The following is a 13,336-nucleotide window of genomic DNA, read 5'->3' as shown; positions in this document are numbered from 1 at the left end:
AAGTATAGCTGCTGCTGGAAAACTATACAGTGACTAAGTTTTGTATTATGATTGTTGTTTGTTAGTGTACACCCCAGTGCCAGGTAATAGTGAATTTCTAAGTGTAAAGACAATGTTTTGTAAAGAATGCAATTACATCAGTACCGAGTGGAAATGTCGTTCAAAATGAGAACAGAATGTTTCTCCAGGAAGTGATTAAACCAGTACTGGTTGAGCTCCAATTCCATTACTTTGAACCGGGGTTGGCGTCAGCCAGTGCCACATTTTCCTCCTTTAATATCTCTCGATGGCGTTGGTAGCAGAAAGTTGAGGGGGTAGCGGAGAATATGGCGGGGGTTTGTTGCGAAATTACACGACACGACTCGTAGGCCACAGGGCTGAACCCTGGGAGCACCGATGCAGACATATTACAATAGTGCAGTTACTCCTACTGCCCAAAATTTTGGATAAAATTTCCAAATTTACACGGTGTATTAAGTATTTGCACTGCGAAATATCAGCAAAATTGGTTGAAATTAAAGAAAATTACTCTTGGCAGATGTCGAAACAAAAGCAATCCGACTACAAAGCTTTTGAAATTTGATTATAGCTGGGTACTTCTCTGTCTTTTCCGATGAAATTACGCATGCCAGAGATTGAACCAAAGGCCTTGGAGCTCCGAAGCTTAGGAGTTGTTTCGACATGCCTAGGGCCTTGCAACTACATCACTATCTTGCCGAACCCTCTGCAGTGGTATGCTCTAAAGTACGTTGCCATTCAAGCTAGGGGCTGTTCAGTAATTAGTTTGTAATAGTACGTGTGTCGAAAGTCGCTGGAAATCACGCACGTCAGCGGTCGAACACAAAACCATTTCATTACAAAGCTTAGGTGTATGTAGGTTCCTGGGCTGTAGGCTATTAAATACGCTGTCATAGCTTGCGGACTGTTCGATAATTGTTGTGTTTAGTACGTGTGCCGAAATTCTATACACAATTGCCAGGTGTCGAACTCAAGAGCTTCGAAGCTTAGAGTACTTAGGCGCTGTTGTGAAGTAACATAGAGCCTTACACCCTCGAGTTTTGTGTTTCTTGCATCACGGCTGAGGACAACCTCCAAAAGATGAAAGCAGGTTAGAGTAATTAAAGTATGGCCGTCACGGGCTGTCTTTCAACACCTGGGGCCTATGACAATTACGAAAAGGTGAAGGTAAGTTAGCGCAATAAATGTATGTCCTCAGGGTGGGCCAGGACACACAAAACTAAGACGTTCGACAACGTTAATGAGTGCGTTACGTGTTCCTACCTTTTGGCATATGAGGATACATGCTGCAACGGATTGCGATACGAGGATGCATAATGTACCCAGGTACAGTGTCGAGCATGCTTGGTTTTGTGGTTCAGGTGCTATGGTGTTCTAGGACATAATGTTGCAAAGCTGTACTGATTGGCTTCAAATGGTTCAAATGGCTCTGAGCACTATGGGACTTAACTGCTGTGGTCATCAGTCTTCTAGAACTTAGAACTACTTAAACCTAACTAACCTAAGGCCATCACACACATCCATGCCCGAGGCAGGATTCGAACCTGCGACCGTAACAGTCGCGCGGTTCCAGACTGTAGCGCCTAGAACCGCTCGGCCACTCCGGCCGGCGCTGTACTGATCTCCAGTCTTCGAACGCGGTACAGTCAATGCTATTGTAACACTGAACTCGTTCTCCAGGTGCGTCTTTTAAGAGGTGCATTCTGCCCTTAATTCATTTCCATGGATTGCAAGTCGGGACCGCATCGAACTGCACATGTGGAGAAACTGCACATGTGGAGATACTCTTCGATCATCCAGCAGTTGTGGACCACAATGGTTGGGGAATGAAGCACCTTTCCACAAGAACCCCTTACCAAGCTTACGACCAGAGTGGGAGCATTTTTCAGAGCATGCGTTACCGTCCGTTATGATGAGACACCCTGCTATGAACAAAGCCCCTTCTCTTGTAATGTCCAGAGGACTAACATGAAACGGCGTGACTCCTTTGTAATTATTGTTTTTAAATAAAAGCGTCATTTCTGTTTCTCTCGTTGCATATTACTTTCAGCTACCTTTTATACTATACCGCTGCAGTTCTTTCTACGGACGGTCTAAGTCTTATCGATATATCTGACTGGGCAGTGACACATCATGCAAAAGCTACTTTCGTTCTTAAGATTTTCCCACCGGTGTATAAAACAAAAACAGTTACTTCAACAAAACAATTCTTGCATATATTATGAAAACACGTTTACATGTACTTTTTCCTTTAATATCCCATTGTCTGTCTTTAAATGAGAATCAGTCAAGATTAAATTCGTTTTAATCTGACCTGGAGAAATAAAAAACCAACGTTAGACCGGAATTGTCACAGGACAACGATTGGCGTATATGAAGTTTTATTTGTATCTTCTTTTGTCACGGCATCAGTGTCTCTAGACTCCGTGCAGTCCGGTTTATTGTTTCCTCGCCTCCATCGCTAACGCATCCTCCGTCCAAGTACTCAGTCCGCCAGGTTGGATTGCTGCGCGGCAGCTCGTAAACTCAACATATAACAGGTTTTCCAGAAGCAATTAATAATAGGAACTTCCTCCACTTGTAAGCGGAACTTCCTCCACTTGAAAGTCCTTAATCCCACCACTCAGCAAACATTTTCGATGCATCGCTTCAATGCCAAGTTTTGAGCTAGCACTTTGCCAGGGAATAAAAAAAGTGAGCGTACGGTGAACATAACCGGGCCATTACAATGTAAGTAGAAGAAGGTTCCGCAGTGAGTGTCATCTACATTTACATCTACATCGATACTCTCAAATCACATTCGAGTGCCTGGCAGTGGGTTCAACGAACAGCCTTCACAATTCTCTATTATTCCAATCTCGTATAGCGCGCATAAACAACGAACGCTTATATCTTTCCGTAAGAGTTCTGATTTCCCTTATTTTGTCGTGGTGATCGTTTCTCCATTTGTACGTCGACGTCAAAAAAACATTTTAGATTTCGGTGGAGAAAGTTGGTGAGTGGAATTGCGTGAGAAGATTCCTCTGCAACGAAAAACGCTTTTGTTTTAATGATGTCCATCCCAAATCTTACATCATTTCAGTGACACTCTCTCCCTTTATTTCGCGACAGTACAAAACATGTAAGTTGGCTGTTTAGGTTTTTACATTGGTAACGCCACCGCCACGTAGTGCTCTGTATGAAATGGCTCTGAGCACTATGGGACTCAACTGCTGAGGTCATTAGTCCCCTAGAACTTAGAACTAGTTAAACCTAACTAACCTAAGGACATCACAAACATCCATGCCCGAGGCAGGATTCGAGCCTGCGACCGTAGCGGTCTTGCGGTTCCAGACTGCAGCGCCTTTAACCGCACGGCCACTTCGGCCGGCCTCTGTATGAAAATCACTGGCTGTGCTGCGTGCAGTCTGTAGCTGGTTTGCATTGTTGGAATATTCGCTATTGTAGTGTTGGGCAGTTGGATGTGAACAGCGCGTAGCGTAGCGCAATTGGAGTTGGGCCGCCAGCAGTGGTGGATGTGGGGAAGTGAGGTGGCGCATTTTTGAGAGTGGATGATCTGGACGTGTGTCCATCAGAAACACTACATTTGTAAGAATGGATGTCATGAACTGCTGTATATATATTATCATTTTTGAACACTATTAAGGTAAATACATTGTTTGTTCTCTATCAAAATCTTCTATTTGCTAACAATGCCTATCAGTAGTTAGTGCCTTCAGTAGTTTGAATCTTTAATTTAGCTGGCAGTAGTGGCGCTCGCTGTATTGCAGTAGTTCGAGTAAAGAAGATTTTTGTGAGGTAAGTGATTTGTGAAACGTGTAGGTTAGTAACAGTCAGGGCCATTCTTTTGTAGGGATTACTGAAAGTCAGATTGCGTTGCGCTAAAACATATTGTGTGTCAGTTTAGTGTTGATCACAATAAGTAAAGAGAGTAATGTCTGAGTGCGTTCAGTTTTCCTCAGCTGTTTGAAAAGCAAATAATGTAAGAGGTTTACCAGCACACCAATTCATTAATATTTCTAAGGGGACGTTACATATGGCGACCCTTATCCGAGGATACCTCACTGGAATCTTCTGATTTTTTCTTGTAGTTTCTGTAATTAGTGTAGGTATTGTTTATTGCTAGCGCGTAATTATAGAGAGAATTTCCTTTGTAGTTGTAGTTTTTCATTGTTGTACAGTAAAACAGTTGTGGCATGCATGTAGATTTGCAGCAAGTATTTCGCAGCTGCGCTTGCAATTAACGAGATATTATTTTCAGTGCTATGTTAATGTGTTCTCTTATTTTTGCTCTTCAAATTGTCCTTTCCTGTGTTATCGTGTGAAATATTGTGTCAATAATGGCGTGTGATATACGTAATACTAGGCTCCAAAGTAAACTGAGAAATGACAGTGACGACGAAAGCAGTGCGTTAGCGCCACCGAGTAATGAATTAACTATTGTTCATAGTAGTAACTTGGTAATTGTGCATAGGGAAATGGAGCGGGCTGCAAATAATGGTGTAGACAGTAAAACAATAAGTGAACAGGGAAGCATTATCGATCGATCGGTCGGCAACAGCTCGCCTCAGGATTCCGAAATGACAGGACACAATCTTGCAAATACTGTAGATTCAGGTTTTGCGTCCTCACCGTTTTCTCAAATAAGTCAATACACATTTTCTGCTTTTCAAAATGCGAATATTGCCGGTTCAAATGAACTGCCGAATACCACTGAGGAACATTTTTCAGACACCAGTGCACTGTTATTGCAGTTATTGCAACAAATGGGACAAAGGCTACAAAAGTTAGACACAACGCTTGTACAAAATCAGAAACAAATGGGACAAAATCTTCAAAAGTTAGACACAATGGAACAAAATCTTCAAAAGTTAGACACGATGGAACAAAATCAGAGACAAACACAGCAAAAGCTTCAAAAGTTAGACACAATGGAAGAAAATCTTCGAAAGTTAGACACCACACTTGAACAAACACGTGAAGGTTTAACTGCTGAGTTACTTAAAATCGAATCGAAATGTCAAAAAGTCTGTAATGACATAAAAACACAAATTTGTTAGCATTTCCAACCTATTTTTTCGCGTCATAAAAATGCATTACAGAATCACGAAGCAGCCTTAAAAGAACTGCAAACTATTGTTCACGAAAATCACGACACCTTGCAAGCTAAAAGTGACTCAGTTGCATCTACCGATTCGGTTACGCAACTTGCAAAAACTCAGGAAAACTTAAAGGACACAGTAGATACGATTTCAACAGAAATGGACACTCTGAAACTTGGTTCAGAAAAACACACAGAGGAAATAATTTCACTATCGGATAAAGTAGCCAAACTTTCAGATCAGTTCACTAACTTATCTACAAAGGTAGGTGACGATCTGAATGACACAAGACCTGTAGCCTTCACTGACACACAATATTTTTGGCGCAACGCAATTTGACTTTCAGTAATCCCTACAAAAGAATGGCCCTGACTATTATTAACCTACACGTTTCACAAATCACTTACCTCACAAAAATCTTCGTTACTCGAACTACTGCAATACAGCGAGCGCCACTACTGCCAGCTAAATTAAAGATTCAAACTACTGAAGGCACTAACTACTGATAGGCATTGTTAGCAAATAGAAGATTTTGATAGAGAACAGACAATGTATTTACCTTAATAGTGTTCAAAAATGATAATATATATACAGCAGTTCATGACATCCATTCTTACAAATGTAGTGTTTCTGATGGACACACGTCCAGATCATGCGCTCTCAAAAATGCGCCATCTCACTTCCCCACATCCACCACTGCTGGCGGCTCACCTCCAACTGCGCTACGCTACGCGCTGTTCACATCCAACTGCCCAACACTACAATAGCGAATATTCCAACAATGCAAACCAGCTACAGACTGCACGCAGCACAGCCAGTGATTTTCATACAGAGCACTACGTGGCGGTGGCGTTACCAATGTAAAAACCTAAACAGCCTACTTACAAACATATTGCCTTTATCTGAACTTTTTTCGATGTACTCCGTCAACCCTATCTGGTAAGGATCCCACAACGTGCAGCAGTATTCTAAAAGAGGACGGACAAGCGTAATGTAGGCTGTCTCCTCAGTAGATCTGTTACATTTCCTAAGTGTCCGGCCAATATAACGCAGTCTTTCGTCAGCCTCCCGCACAACATTTTCTACGTGTTGCGTCCAATTTAAATTGTTCGTAATTGTAATTCCTAGGTATTTAGTTGAATTTACGGCCTTTTCATTTGACCGATTTATCGTGTTACCGAAGTTTAACGGATTCCTTTTAGCACTCATGTGGTCTACCCCACACTTCTCGTTATTTAGTGTCAATTTCCAATTTTCGCACGATACAGATATCATTTCTAAATCGTTTTAGAATTTGTTTTGATCTTCTGATGACTACTAGCCGATAAACGACAGCATCATCTACAAACAACCTAAGACGGCTGCTCTGATTGTCTCCCAAATCGTTTATATAGATAAGGAACAGCAGAGGGCCTATTACGCTACCTTGGGGAACGACAAAACCACTTCTGTTTTACTCGATGACTTTCCGTCAATTACTACGAACTGTGACCTCTCTGCAGGAAATCACGAATGCAGTCACATAACTGAGACGATATTCCATAGGCACGAAACTTCACTACAAGCTGCTTGTGTGGTACAGTGTCAAAAGCCTTCCATAAATTCAGAAATACGGAATCAATCCGAAATCCCTTCTCTATAGCACTCAACACTTCGTGCGAGTAAAGAGCTAATTGTGTTTGACAGGAACGATGTTTTTCTAAATCCGTGTTGACTGTGTGTCAATAGACAGTTTTCTTCGATGTCATTCACAATGTTCGAGCACTATATATGTTCCAAGATCCTGCTGCATATCCGCGTTAATGATATGGCCCTGTAATTTATTGGATTACTTCACTACCTTTCTTGAATATTTGTGTGACCTGTGCAGCTTTCCAGTCTTTGGGTACGGAACAATTGTCGCGCGAACGATTGTATGTGATTGATAAGTATGGAGCTAATGCATCAGCATACTGCGAAAGGAACATAATTGGTATACAGTCTAGAACAGAAGACTTGCTTTTATTAAGTGAGTTAAGTTGCTTCACTATTCCGAGGACATCTACTTCTACGTAACTCATGTTGGCAGCTCTTCTTGATTAGAATTCTCCAATATTTGTTTCGTCTTCTTTTGTGAAGGCATTTAAGAAGGTATTTTAGTAACTCTGCTTTAGCAGCACTGTATTTGATAGTATATCGATTGCTATGGCGCAGAGAAGGCATTCATTGTACCTTGCCGCTAACATACTTCACATATGAACAGAATCTCTTTGGATTTTCGTCCAGGTTTCGAGACAAAGTGTCATTGTGAAAACTATTATAAGCACCTCGCATAGAAGTCCATGCTAAATTTAGAGGTTCTGTAAAAGATCGCTAATTTTATTTTATTTTGCGTATGACAATACAGCGACAATATTTTATATAATACAACAATATGTAAACGAAATGTAGAAAACAAAACAATGTGTAAATGGTACATGTGTAAAAAAAACAAGCAATAGCACAAAAGGATAAAGTACAAACACTCAAGACAATATAACTACACGTTAAATGCTTGGCAAGCCTGACTAGAAACTTATTCATATACTTAAAGCTCAATATCTAGATTGCACAGCCAATCCAAAGCAGAGGATTTCACATATATAACCTCAGAGCGCAGGTCCTGCGTATCATCTTAAGAGGCATTCCTCAATAATATGGCGGACGTTCTGTTCTGGTGCTCCACAGTCACAGGCTGGTGAGTCGCATAGACCCCACTTGTACTTATATGCATTGCAGCTTGCAAGGCCCGTTCTGATACGGTTTAATTTAGTCCTGGTACATCTCTTCAAGTCAAAGCCCGGCAATTCAGGAGTAGGATTTGGATACCTTGTTTATTAATTCCAGAATCATTCCAAAAGTGCCGCCATTCCTCCTTGATGTCAGGTTGATGTTCTTGTGTATTAACCCATATAGGCTTCCGTGACTTCAAGCGGGTCGATGGTATTTCGTTCAAAACATCATGGATTGGTAGATTCTGTGGGTAAATTGAGTCATGAATTTTTGACCACTCTCTTGCTGCTGCTTCTTGCCTTCTCAATTGTGGAGGTGGGATATTGCTTAGAGTATGCAGCCAAGGGACTGGGGTGGATTTAATAGTACCCATTATTATCCTCATACACTAGTTCAACTGGACGTTGATTTCCTTAATGTGAGTGCTCGAATGCCAGACAGCAAAGCAATATTCGGCAACAGGATACACCAGGGCTATTGCGACAGTACGTAAGGTGGATGCTTGAGCTCCCGAAGTCGAGCCAGCCAATTTTCTCAGGATGTTGTTGCGACTCTTAAGCTTTTGGCTTACGTTTTCTAGATGTTTTTTGTAAGTCAGGGAGCGGTCTAGTGTTGTGCCAAGGGGTTGTGTCTGACTCTTTGTTCACAGAAGTTCACATTCAGTTCCTGGTGGGCCATTTTATTGTTCCAGTGGAAAGCACACACCTCAGACTTGGTTGGATTAGGGCAGAGTCGCCATTTTTTATAACAGGAATTCAAGGACTCCAGATCTTCTGTGAGTACGTTCGCTCCTTCCCCAAGTGTTTTAGTTTGTACAACTAATGCCAAATCATCGGCGTAGCAAAATTTCCTGCTAACTGTATTTGTCAGGTCGCTAATATACAAATTAAAAAGGGTTGGAGTGAACACTGATCCTTGAGGAAGGCCATTTTTTATTTTATACGATCTGCTGGTGTTGTGGCAGATGCTCACTTTGAAAGACTTGTCCGCCAGCATGTTGTTCATTAAGATTGCCAGTTCTAAACTAGGTATGTGTCTCTTGAACTTAAGCATAAGACCCTGAAGCCACACAGTGTCATATGCCGACGACAGATCAACAAAAGCTACACTTCATCCTGTTCTGGAATTCACTTTCTATATATGATGTTAGGGCTAAAACTTGTTCGCAACAGCTGCGCTTGTTTCTGAAACCTCCACGATGTCCTGAATTTTATTAAGTATTTGGCGATCCAACATCTTCATACACTCAAGAGGGCGATGGGGCGGTAGCTAGTTGGATGTTGTGGTAGCTTTCCAGGTTTAAGGATTGCTAGCGTGTGGGCTATTTTAAATTGTGGTGGGACTATTCCAGTGTTTAAAATGTTGGTGTAAAAGTTTCTTAGCCACGCTTTTCCATTAGGTCCGAGGTCTTTTATAAATTCTGGGAATATACCGTCCAATCCCGCCGCTTTGCGTATTTTTAAGGTCTTTATCGCACCCTTGATTTCCTCTTCGCTAAATGGTGACGAAAGCGATGTATCGTCATTCAGAGTTAAGTTCTTTTAGTTCTTCTTTAGTTTCTGCTTCAGTTGTTGGATCAAGAGCGGTTTTCTCAGCACGCGCCTTATGTGCAATGCCATGTCCGACGGTTTTATTTTAGGTTCCTGGTGGCGTGCTGAAGAGGAGTTACCAAGTTTCCTCAATAATGACCAGGCTTTTCTGCTGGAATGTGTGAAATTCAGCTGGGACGTGAGTTCCTGCCACTTGTGTTTTCTGTGTGTGTATAGTCCCTCTAATATTTGGCCACCGATTTCAGGGTTTCCTGTTCCTTGGTATTATCATAAAGTTTGTTAATATTATTGTCCCAGCAAGGAATATACTGTTGTCTAACTACGGGTGGTACATTCCTTTTGGCTGCAGCGATGACGACTCCAGTGAATCGTTGATAGTTTTCTTGCTTTGGGGTAATCCAGCGCAAATTTTGATCAACTTCTTGTCCAATTAGCTTTCTTAAAGTTCCATCGCGGTTTATTAATAGATTTTACTACTGGGATTTGGAGGCCTATGTTAAGTATGGTGGGACGATGTTGGCTCTTTGCCGGCCGGAGTAGCCGAGCGGTTAAAGGCACTACAGTCTGGAACCGCACGACCGCTACGGTCGCAGGTTCGAATCCTGCCTCGGGCATGGATGTGTGTGATGTCCTTAGGTTAGTTAGGTTTAAGTAGTTCTAAGTTCTAGGGGACTTATGACCACGGCAGTTGAGTCCCATAGTGCTCAGAGCCATTTGAACCATTTTTTGTTGGCTCTTTGGAAAGTGTTTCAGGACTCTTTTTGTATGGTATAGTGGGACTCTATTATGATCAGTGGACACAATGCAGAGATCAGGATTGGTATCTATTTGCCATCTGGCCGACTGGAATGTCTTAGGGTCCTTGCCATCATATATCACATACATGTCTTGTGCTTCAGTCCACTCAGACAGAGTTTCTCCGTTTTCGTCGACGTTGCCATACCCCCAGAGAGTATGAAGGCTATTAAAATCCCCCACATACGCGCAGGGGTTGGGCAGTACTCGTAAAGCTGGTGTTGGCCATTTACTTTGTGGGGGCATATAAACGGCTGCTATGGTCATTCCATGAAGTTCAATAGCAATTATTTCTATGTCATTAATTTCTTGGCATATCACTTCTTTGTACCCAGCAATGTTGTTACCAAGATACAGAGCGGATCCATGAATGTGCGATGGTAGTGCTGCGACCATCCTGTAGCCTGGAATGGTGCATGCTGTTATGCGCTCCTGCACTTGATGAGTTTCTTGGAGTGCTATGATGTCGATTTTATGATCGTTAGCCAGCTTGCTTATGTAATCACATTTATCCCTTGCTAGGCCTTCTTCTCCCGGGTTCGATTCCCGGCTGGGTCAGGGATTTTCTCTGCCTTGTGATGACTGGATGTTGTGTGCTGTCCTTAGGTTAGTTAGGTTTAAGTAGATCAAAGTTCTAGGGGACTGATGACCATGGATGTTAAGTCCCATAGTGCTCAGAGCCATTTGAACCATTTTGCTAGGCCTTCTACATTAATTTGCAGAACATGGACGATGGGTCCAATATCTTTAGTCTGTTGGCTCTCAGAAGAGCCTTTCTCGATGATAGCATTCTTCTTTTTCTTGTTTTGTCGCTGTGTGTGGCCGTGAGAGATCAATGATCTAGTTCGGCCGCCATTTGTGTAAACTTTCTGCCGTCCTGCTATCGCAGTCCGTTGTTCGAGGTGCACCATCTTGGAGGTTGTCTACATGTCGCACCCCAGATCGCTAATGATAATACTGTAAAGTGAGACATCAGCCAAAGACCGCACGTGCCGACAGGTCCAGCACCTGCGACGAAGATATCGAGATTCCACGCCGTATGCAGAGACGTATTAAGATAAAAGGCCGTCGACTCCGAGACACGTGCCCTTTTTAGCAAATATCATCGTGTTTGTAAAACTCGTTTGCTTAACAAGCTCTCTAGCGGAGTTACGTCCACAGATGCGGGTGAAAGCCCAATAAAGTGTTTCATACTCGAGATTAGAAACGTCTTCGGACTTGCTATCGCCTCTCAGCATTGATAGTGTGAGCGAATTCTTGAATGAAATTTTTCGTGCTATATTCGTGAACGTTGTATGTTCTGATAGAAATATTTGTGTTCCTCTTTTATTTACATTTAAAAGGTTTTATTGGCAGAAGACTGATCTGCATGTGCGGAACATACTCCTGCCTGAACATGGCCACTAGTGACACACATATCGATGGTAGATAATGAACACTTCGTAACTCCAACTGCCTGTGATAACCTCCTATTACAGTAATCAGCGACTTCATTACAAAAACGAGATTTGAAAGTGCATGGATTTCTCAAATCTGTCAGTAACTAGATTTCTACTGCACATGTAATAACATTATTTGTGTGGACCACACATGTAGCAACATTAACTCTATCACATGTATTTAAGAAACCGTTTTTGCTCCCTCTATAAAATTTAAAAAAAAAAGTTACGAGGCTTTCATTGCCTACCATCGATGCTCTGTAATCGTATTCAATGATGTTACCTCCTGTGCTGGTTGCAACCGACCACACAAATGGGCGATACGTATGTACGAAAATCCCCGCAAGAGTTACCCGATGTGTGAGATAAGCGTAGGAAAAGTTGCGTTTTGTATCAAGTTTCAAAGAGAAAACATACAGCTCTTTTCGTATAAGTTTGTTGACGAACATTTACCAAGCGCCGCGATAACTCATCAGACTGTTTTGCTATCATGGCACAAAACTTGATCTGCTGCCTCAAGGAATAGGTTCTCTTTGCCATCATAAGTGAGCAGTGACGAAAATTACTTTAAAATAGTTGGTTGGTCATAAGCATAATTTCAAAGAATGTTTCTGGGCCCATTTATTACTTATTTTGCGTTTACAGCTTTGTCCATTTTCAAGTGGCCTGATGACAAATTGGTAAAATAGAAAAAATTTTTCAATCTTGCAAAATTAAGCGAGTGTCTTAAAAGAGGACGTATACTAAAACATGAGTGAATATCAAAGACATTTGAAACAAGATAGCGAGTGCCTTAAAAGAGGATATATGCTAAAACATGTGTTAATATCAAAGACATTTGAAACAAGATAGATACCCTTTAGAACGGAATGAATATAAAAAAGAACATCAATTAAAACGAAAGAAACATAAAGTTTACTTGTCCACACAGCAAGTAACTTAATGACCTAATGTGTGAGTTCCTTTCAGGCGAGTGACGTGACTGGCGTCTTTCAGACGCTAGGTGGCGTAAGTGTTGTGGAGCTGCCGTAAATGGCAAACACGTAACTGTAAGTGTAATTTCAATATCTGTTACAAGAAAACGGCAAACACATTTAGAAACCATCGTTCCTGTGAAACAACTAGCTCTTTACTCACAGAAAGTGTTGAGTGCTACGGACAAGGGATTTGAAACTGATTCCGTATGTCAAGATTTCCAGAAAGCTTTTGACATAGTACCTCACAAGTGGCGTATAAGCAGGTTACGTGGTTAAAGAATATTGTCTCAGTTATGTGATTGGATTCGTGATTTCCTGTCGGAGAGGTCACAGTCCGTAGCAATTGACGGAAAATCGTCGAGTGAAACAGAAATGACACCAGACGTTCCCCAAGGTAGCGTTTAAAATCCTCTGCTATTCCTTATGTATACAAACGATTTAGGAAACAATCTAAGCAGCCGCTTACGTTCTTAGCAGATGATGCTGTAGTTTTTCGTCTAGTAAAGTCATCAGGAGATCTATACCACCTGCAAAACGATTTAGATAAGATATCGGTATAGTACGAAAATTGGTAGTTGTCCCTAAATAATAAAAATTGTGAAGTATTCCATATGAGTGCTTAAATAAATCCATTAAACTTCTATTACATGATAAATTAATCAAATCTAAAGGTCATAAATTCAACTAAATACCTAGGAAATATA

This window comes from Schistocerca piceifrons, chromosome 1 (assembly GCF_021461385.2).
Source record: "Schistocerca piceifrons isolate TAMUIC-IGC-003096 chromosome 1, iqSchPice1.1, whole genome shotgun sequence".
Classification (NCBI taxonomy): Eukaryota; Metazoa; Arthropoda; class Insecta; order Orthoptera; family Acrididae; genus Schistocerca; species Schistocerca piceifrons.
This window is presented reverse-complemented; position numbering follows the sequence as displayed.